Source organism: Lynx rufus, unplaced genomic scaffold (assembly GCF_022079265.1).
Source record: "Lynx rufus isolate CCGP_SWC_20201006 ecotype Redwood Valley unplaced genomic scaffold, mLynRuf1.p SCAF_11, whole genome shotgun sequence".
In the NCBI taxonomy this organism is placed as follows: Eukaryota; Metazoa; Chordata; class Mammalia; order Carnivora; family Felidae; genus Lynx; species Lynx rufus.
The window spans coordinates 56,109,481-56,118,538 of record NW_025814825.1 but is presented as its reverse complement, the minus strand read 5'-3'; the positions used below and the strand labels follow the sequence as shown (position 1 = coordinate 56,118,538).

Here is a 9,058-nt window from a genome sequence, read left to right as displayed (position 1 = left end):
TCCTTACCCTTTGTGCAGTGAGATGATCTTGGCTTTTCCCATTGGCCCCTTAGGATTTGATCATCTCAGATTTACTCCTTTCCAGTTTCTACTGATTCTGTTGCTAATGACTCATTTCTTCATGGTACTGTCCGTGTGTGTGTGTGTGTGTGTGTGTGTGTGTGTGTGTATGCCTTTTTAAAAAGTGATTTTAGGGGCACCTGGGTGGTTTAGTTGGTTGAGTGTCTGACTCTTGATTTTGGCTCAGGTCATGATCCCATGGTTGTGGGATCAAGCCCTGTGCCGGGCTCCACGCTGACAGTACAGAGCCTGCTTGGGATTCTCTCTCTCCCCTTCTCTCTGTGCCCCTCCCCCACTCATGCACACTGTCTCTCTCTTACAAAATAAACTTTAAAATAAAGCAAAATAGACTGGGCAATTCATTAGTTTTAATAGAAGTGTATACCTATAGAACTCTACCACAATTAAGATATAAAACATTTCCATCCCCCCCAAAATATTTCTTGTGCCCCCTTTGCCATCCATGCCCCCTTCCAGCGTGTCCCAGGGAACTACGGATTGGCTTTTCACACTCTAGGTTAACTTGCTTTTTCTGTAATTTTTTATAACTGGAATTGTATGTTATGTACTCTATTTTGGCGGGCGGGGGCTGTCTGCCTTCTTTCACTCAGCATAATGATTTTCAGATTTATCTATGTAGTTGCCTTTAACAGTAGTTCTTCCCAAGTAGCATCCCATTGTGTGGGTCTTTGTGTATCCACTTTGTGTATCACTTTGTGTGTACACACTTTTGTGTATCACTTTGTGTATCCATTCTCCTGCAGAAGGATGTTAGGTTGTTTCCAGTTTGGGGCAATTGTGGTTAAAGCTGCCATGACAACTCACGCACACGTCTTGAACCCCTGCATGGACTCTTCCATGAGTTTTTCACTGAACTATTTCAACTTCTTACTGAGTCGCCGTCTCTAGTCTTTCTCTGTGGCAATACAGCCTACACACTGCTCCCAGAACGTTCTTCCAAGGGCACAGTTCTGATGATATTACACCTTTACCGATGTCTCACAGTCTATAAGTGAATCCAAACTCTTAATTGCCACCAATATCCAAATATCTATCCCCATCCCTCATAACCTACCCTTGGCACTTTCCTGTGGCCACACCAAACCCTACTCCCCTCTGGAAGTGCCCTCCATGATCCCAGACACTTGGCCCTTCCCCCTCTCCTTCCCCCTTCCCCATCGCTGTCCCTCTGAGGCACTGCAACCATTTCAGGTGTGGAAGAAGGGCCTCCGCTTCCCTGAAATTCAAATTCACATTGGCTGTCGATCCCTCCTTTAAGTCTCCAACACTCTTTTGTGCTTCTCACGAAGCCACAGTTCTTCCAGGTGGCACCCTGCCTGTTGAGTAAACATGTGAGTAAATTTATCACCTGTGTGCAGGACGTAGCCAAATGTGGCTCATCCCACATCACTGGGAAACGAAACAAAACACTGAGTTATCCAGGTAACTGAAGTGCAATCCGCATTGAAAATACGAAACCTTTTATGGAAATATTTCCAGAATGAGTTACAAATGCCTCTACCTTCTGAACCAGATTTAGGTGAGCGTAATTGAGACATTGTAATGGGTCAGGGTAATCACTATAATCATCATTTATAGATTTGCGTTGTGGTACGGGGATGTCCACGGGGCAGCTGTGTGCGGAATTTTCGCCCCTTCACTAAATGACCCCATACGGCGATCCTTTTGTACTTTTATTTCCTTCCTCCATTAGGCTGTCATTTCTTACAGCACCGTGCCTCGTTACGGCCTTATGTTACTCATAATTACCAATGCGTGGCCTGCAGGGTAAAGAAATAGGTTTTGTTCAACTGCATAGACATCACATTCTTAAAGATAGAGATCATGTGGTTGCAATAAAATCATCCCAGGCACAATCTAGAGAACGGCTCATCCGTGAGAGCTGTTTGTTAGTTCATGCAGATTAGGTCCTGAGCAAAGGAAAGGCGGCCCAGAAAGAAGTGAATTGGTGATTTCTTGCTGTTTAGCTGCAGAACCGAGACCGGAAGCCAAGTTCGAGTGCTCACCACGGGACATACTCTTTCCCTCACAATTTGTTTTCAGAAAGTACGGATGCGGGATTCTTCTCTGGTTTACCCCACATTTTGGGTGGCTGAGTTTCTGGAAGCACAGCCATCAGATAAGTATGATTTGACCTTGTAAATATTTACACATGTGGACCTCCTGGTCTTCCAATGAACTTTTTTGGGCCAGTGAGATTGAGGATCATGCCAGCAGCTGGCAAAGGGAGAAAGGGGGAGTTCCTTGGTGTGTAGGTGTCCCCAAAGGGGTCAGCTACTCAATGTGCCAGAGCTTGGGCTATCAGATCGTATGTGCTCTGCCCCCAAAGCTCCCCATCATCATCTTCCACATCGGTGCTTGTCTCTGGACACGTTTTCAGGTAACGATGGTGAAGATTCCAGTGAGGCCAAACCTTATAAAGAGCTGTTCCCTACGTGCAGACACAGCCGGACTGCCTATCCAACGTCCATGGCCATTTCTTTCTTACTTCCGTAATCCTAATCTTATTCAGGATGCAGAGACAATTTAAAATATATAATCTCCCGGATTTCCTTGCATAATGTGGGCATGTGATACATTTCTGGCCAATGAATGGGCACGGCAAAACCTCGTGAACATGCCAAAAAGTATTTAGGGGGAAGTGTACCAATGTCCGCAATTTCCTTCGAAATGCCCCAGTTAATCAAGACTAGGAATTGATGGATGGACAGAGAGAGGCCAGCAGGATAGCTCACGACAAAGCAAGTATGGGAAAACGTTAATGACAGAATCTAGGTGTCTGGTATACAAACGCCTCCTGTAACATACTTTCCACTTCGCCATATGTTTAAAAACTTCTTTTCAGAATAAGATGTTGGGAAACAAACGTCCTGTGGAGAAGGCGTCTGGCTCTTAGCTTTTCATCTTTCTCCTTCTTTGTCCCGGACCAAATGCAAAAAGGGCCGAGTCGTCTTACGAAAGCTCTGGAGAGTGAGCGGCCCACAGGACCTGAGAGCAGGCCGACAGAGCAGGTGGGTCATCGATATATTCCTCCACCAGTCACACCAGCGATCCCCTTGCCGCATGAGGCAGGTGAACCCTCGTATGTTGAGACCGTGTAGGCTGGATTTTCTAACGGATGCATCTGGATAGTCTAGAAACAAATACTTGTTTGCAGTTTCAAAGGTAGAGTGCTTGGTCGAGGGAGACCACCCCTAACTGCTTTCCCTCCCGGGTGCTGTCTGCTGTGCCGCTGTTGGCACTTCTCTTGTTCTCAGGGCTTTGAGGGAGGGTCTCAACTCCCGGGCATGTGACAGCAGCACGGGACAGGCTGTGGGCTCCTCCTTTCCAAGAAGCAGCTTTAGCCAAGCAGCATCGGGGTCCTTCCTCTGGACACAGAGGTCACCTTCTAGAAGGGCAAAATGGAATGCAAAATCGAAGCTGGGATCCTCTGTCAAAGACTGCCCTGGAATCAGGGATTTCCCGCTCAGGGCGGGGGTCCGGGCGTATTGCCCGCACAGGCTGACATGTAACGGAAAAGCAAGATCGCGTAAGTATGGCCAACCACCGAACGCCAATCCGTCTCGTTAAAAAATAAACTGCAGGGACGCATCGATGGCTCGGTCAGTCACGTGTCTGACTCTTGATTTCCGCAGGTCATGATCTCATGGTGGGTGAGTTCGAGCCCCACATCCAGCTTTGCACTGACGGTGCATAGCCTGCTTGAGATTCTCTCTCTCTCTCTGGCCCTCCCCTTCTCTCTCTCTCTCTCAAAATGAATAAAATAAACGAAAAAAAAAAAGAATTTTAAGGAAAAAAATCAAAAATAAATTGCAGTAAGGGTTCTATTTTGGTTATAGATGGATTTTTAAAGATGTATACTTATTAGATTTCCTGCATATTTTGTAGAAATGGTCCAGCAGAGCATTCCCTCTCCCTTCTATTCCAAGTCAGTTTTTTGTCACCTGCCCTCATTTGGGTTCTGCGTCTCTTAGCATTCCCCCTCAGGGAAGAAACACCACCCGCCTTTGTTTCTTTTTTTTTTTTTTTTTTTTTTTTAAATTTTTTTTTTTCACCGTTTATTTATTTTTGGGACAGAGAGAGACAGAGCATGAACGGGGGAGGGGCAGAGAGAGAGGGAGACACAGAATCGGAAACAGGCTCCAGGCTCCGAGCCATCAGCCCAGAGCCTGACGCGGGGCTCGAACTCACGGACCGTGAGATCGTGACCTGGCTGAAGTCGGACGCTTAACCGACTGCGCCACCCAGGCGCCCCACCGCCTTTGTTTCCAAGCGGGTGTGGGCATCCTGCTTCCAGGTACGGCAGCTGGGGGAGGTTAATACCTCAGTCTCCGAATTACAGGAATGGTCCAGAACCCTCTCCACCCCCACTGCTCCCCACTCCCCCATACCCCGCCCACCCCATCCCTCCCTCCCCGGGACGAAAGCTCTTCACAGGACAAGATCGCAGAGCAAGAAAAGGGTCTCAGGATTCAAAGGGCTTCTAGAACAGGGTCAGATCTGACTCTGCTCTGTGCCTGTTGTTACAGTCAGAGAATGTATTTCCTCCACTCAGGCCTCTTGAGCTATTTATACCTCCGCCGACTTGGGCTTGCTGGGGTGTGGTCCAGGAGACAGCACAACGTCAAGGCCCTGTCGCCGTGGGAAGCACAGCATGACACAGGAGTGACTCTCCTTTCACTGAAGCTCCCTGGGCTTCTAGGCTATGGGACCTCCAGGGTGGCCGAGGGCCGGTGTGCCACATAGATTGGTACTGTTCACCAGTCACAAAGCTCCGGGATGCACCTCCTGGACACTGGTGGGCGTGGGGAGGGAGGTCGCCTTCAGATCCCGTCGGGTCAGGTGGGCAGGCAGTGGGGGCATGGGGGCAGCTTTCTGGGCCATGAGCCCGACCACCAAGCTTGGAGAGAGCAAACTTGGCCTCCAGACGAGCAACAACATCCCATCTGGGTTAGGGGAGGACTAGGCTGTGAGTCTCCCGTGGGAAAGTCTTCTTGCACAGGGAAAATTCCCTAACTTACCCATTACATGCTTCTGATGCCCATCTCGCTACCTCCGCGTAGACCTCACTCTTCTGAGCTCAGATAATAATGCAGTTGCCAGCTGAACATCTCTTTACTCCCCTCAATGAGAAGGCCTAAGAAATCACAGGGGACTGTCTACGGCCATACCACCCTGAACGCGCCGATCTCGTCTGATCCCGGAAGTTAAGCAGGGTCGGGCCTGGTTAGTACTCGGGTGGGAGAAATCACAGGGGACTTAGCTGCGTCCTACTCATTCTCCAGGACCCAGACTAGATGTCTCTCCTCCCAGGAGCCTGTATGTCCTCACTGGGTGCCCCTGTCCTGTGACCCACACGGTCCTGTACAGTCTCCATCAGAAGCCTTGGAATATTCTGCTGTGATTCCTTACCTGTGTCTGTCTCCCCCACTGGACTACAAGCTCTGTGGGGGCAGAACTGCACCTCTGTGTTGTCTGCGGCTGTATCTCCAGCTCCTGGTTCTGGGCAGGGCGCCCAGGCAGAGCTGCGTGGATGCGTGTTGAAAGCCAGCAGGAATTACTACGCCATCCAAACTTGCACACAGGTGAGTTTGAAGCATGCCTGTTAATGGCCGTGCCCATCTGCTGGGCACATCTAAGAAAGAAAAGAGGGGAGAGATAGAGAAAATGAAGAAATGTTTGCAAAATGCCTACTCTGTGCCAGGCTGGTGAAGCACCTACCATGTGCTGTTCTAGACAAAATATGGAATTTATTTAATGTTCACAACAGGTCCGCGAGCTAGGTATTTTCATTCCCATTTTGCAGATAGGTGAACTGAGACGCTGCAATGTTAAGGGGAAGGGGAGAGGTTTAGTGAGTTACAGAACAGCAGGGAGTAGGGCGCTGGGATCAGACCAGAGGCTGCTGGGGTTCCAAGTTCATTCTTTTCTCTACCGCTTTGCAGGAATGTTCAACCCTCATGACTGAAGCTGACGAGGGGTTTGCAAATCTGAGTTCAAACACCCAAGAGTTGATGAAACATAAGCAATGCTCAACCGGCCGTGAACGAAAAACGCTGTAAGAATAAGGGCTTCCCCCCCACCATCCCCACCTTGTAAGATTTATGCATTATTTCGTTGCCTATTGCTCTGGGGTTAAAACAGACCTCAGCCACACCAGTACAATAAAGCTAGGATATGAATCACAAGTCACCTTACCTATGGTTAAGGTTTTGGGCATCACGGATTCTTGTAATTATCTGAAAGATATCTATGCGCCTTCTTTTTAAAAAAATGCACACATATGTGTATATAATTTAAGGAAGATGCAGAAAGCCCCAGGTTGGGAAGGGGTTTTTCTAAAAGCTTCAGGTCCAGAAATCTGGTCTAGACATTAGACTCTTCAACGACAGTTTAGGCTCTGTGTGTGTGTGTGTGTGAGTGTGTGTGTGTGAGTGTGTGTGTGTGTGTGTGTGAGTGTGTGGGTGAGTGTGTAATTATACACGTAGTGGAGAGCCAAGCCAGGGAGAGATAGAAAATCAAAGTTAACCGGAGTCTTCCTGAATCTACCGGTAGGTAGAGATAAGCACCGGGTTTAGAGCTATTTTCGTGTGTATCTCCCTGCGGACCACAGCCTCCTTGAAGGTCGGCCCTCCCTGCCCGCAGCATTTTGCATAGGACTTTGCAACTTGCAGGGCTCTTAGTAGGTGCTTGCTGGCTTCACCAGGGTTCCTGTGATTCTCCAACCCCTTAGCCAGGCTTATATTTCACCAGTGGCAGATAACACTGTATTAACACAGAGCGATTGCAACGTCATGATATGGATCTGGTCCCTGCGCTGCTGTTATTAGACTATGTGACCTTGGTCAAGTCCTTTCTCTTTTGGATCTCTTTCATTCCTTCGATTTTTAAAAAACTTTTAATGCTTGTTTATTATCGAGAGACAGAGCCTGAGCAGGGGAGGGGCAGAGAGGGGGAGACACAGAAGCCAAAGCAGGCTCCAGGCTCTGAGCTGTCGGCACAGAGCCCGGTGCAGGGCTTGAACTTATGAACCGCGAGATCATGACCCGAGCCGGAGTCGGACGCTTAACCCACTGAGCCACCCAGGTGGTGCCCCTCTCTTTCATTCATTTAAATCGTGCTCTTCTGAGGCATCAGAGGCTGAGCTGCAAAGTCACTGGGGTTACGACATGGATGATGCAAGGTTCAACCTCAAAGAGCTCTCAGTCTTGCAGAAGTCTTGAATGTTAAAAAAAAAAAAAAAGGCGAGGGTGATATTTAAAATGTTTACCAGCCAGAGAGACATGGGTGCTAACCACTCAGCACACTCACACTTGGGGCGCCCCCGCTGAGTACATCCGGTTGAAGAAACACGGTACCGAAAGGCCATTGCCACGGTTAGATGTAGGATTCGGTGATGCGAGATTCAGTGATGGCAGGAGAAGGAGACCGAGGTCTCCGTTTCCACTTACACAAAAGGAAGGGTTAGATTAGAACAGAGGTCAGCCAGTCACGAGTGGCCCGTGGACCCAGTCTGATCTGCGAGCTGTTTCTGTAAAGAGAGTTTTGTCGGAGCACCTTGCTTACTTGTTCACGTGTTGTCTGTATCTGAGTTCGTGCTACAACGACAGAGTGAAGCAGTTGCCACAGAGACCGTATGGCCCACACAACCTAAAATAGGTACTATCTGGCCTTTGACAGAAAAGTCCGCCGACCCCACACTAGATAAGCTGTACTATTCCTTCTATCAGGAACCCTCCATGCTTTTCTGAGCAGGCAGAACACACAGTCTGCCTTAAACGTGGTCTCCTCTGAAGAACTCCCAAGCAGACAGTGAGTGTCATTGGAATCCGGAAGGTAGGCTGGGCTCTGTCCTTTGGGGGAGGCGAATTTTTATTCTGTAGAGAAAGTTCTGCTCCTTGTCATAATGAAGTCCACTGGGGAGCTGCCCATGTGTACCCGTTGGCAAGGCATGTACTTGCAATTGAAAACAATGAAGTTTCCAGGAAGCACTGTCCACAAATGTGCTCATTTGTGCAAGAGCTGATCCACATGAGGGCTAACGGATCTACGTGGTGTGGTTGGACCAGCTCGGAAATCATCAACCCTGTGTGGGTTTTCCTTGCACGACCGCAGGAGGAAGCAAGCATCGGGAGCTTGGCTCCATGAGAGGCTCTAATAGCAGGCTTGAACAGTTTCTGGGCGGGTCAAATAGACTTGAGCATATAGAGCGATAGGTGGAGATAGGCTGGGCTGCTTTGTGTTCAGGTTGTATACCCGTTCTTCCTGATTCCCTTCTCGATCTCAGACCATCCCTTTATCTATTTATTTTTAAATTTTTAAAATGTTTTTATTTATTTTTGAAGGAGAGAGAGAGACAGAGCATGAGTAGGGGAGGAGCAGAGAGAGAGAGAGAGAGACAGAATCCAAAGCAGGCTCCAGGCTCTGAGTGGTCAGCACAGAGCCCGATGCAGGGCTGGAACTCACGGACCGGGAGATCATGACCTGAGCTGAAGCCGGACGCTTAACCGACTGAGCCACCCAGGCGCCCCTCAGACCATCCCTTTGAAGTCTTTTCTCTTGGATCCTTAAAGGCAGATGCCAAGTCAAGAGATTTCTTTTTTTTTTTAATTTTTTTTTTAACATTTATTTATTTTTGAGACAGAGAGAGAGAGCATGAACAGGGGAGGGTCAGAAAAAGAAGGAGACACAGAATCTGAAACAGGCTCCAGGCTCTGAGTTGTCAGCACAGAGCCCGACACGGGGCTCAAACCCACAGACTGCGAGATCATGACCTGAGCCGAAGTCGGACGCTCAACCGACTGAGCCACCCGGGCGCCCCAAGACAACGGTATTTTTGAACCACTGTGGGGCATTACTGGCCTCAATTCTTTACACCTCCTGTATTCAACTTTTCCTAGTGACTTTCTATTCTTCCTCTATCTCCATGCAGAATGGCCGAATATAGTTGCATGCTCCTTGAACTTGGGCTTGGCCG

At 48.6% G+C, this 9,058-nt stretch overlaps 1 long non-coding RNA gene across 2 annotated transcripts; it reads left to right on the top strand.

Annotated features, from left to right (window-relative positions):
• The first annotated feature begins 391 nt into the window (after positions 1-391).
• LOC124507172 (uncharacterized) lies at positions 392-8,449 on the top strand. Of its 2 annotated transcripts, XR_006960951.1 has the most exons (4): positions 392-3,092; positions 5,395-5,666; positions 6,027-6,139; positions 7,812-8,449. It is a non-coding gene; the product is annotated as an uncharacterized LOC124507172 (long non-coding RNA). The 2 variants fall into 2 exon arrangements; XR_006960950.1 differs by lacking the exon at positions 7,812-8,449 and having other exon boundaries at positions 6,027-6,266.
• Positions 8,450-9,058: the final 609 nt, after the last annotated feature.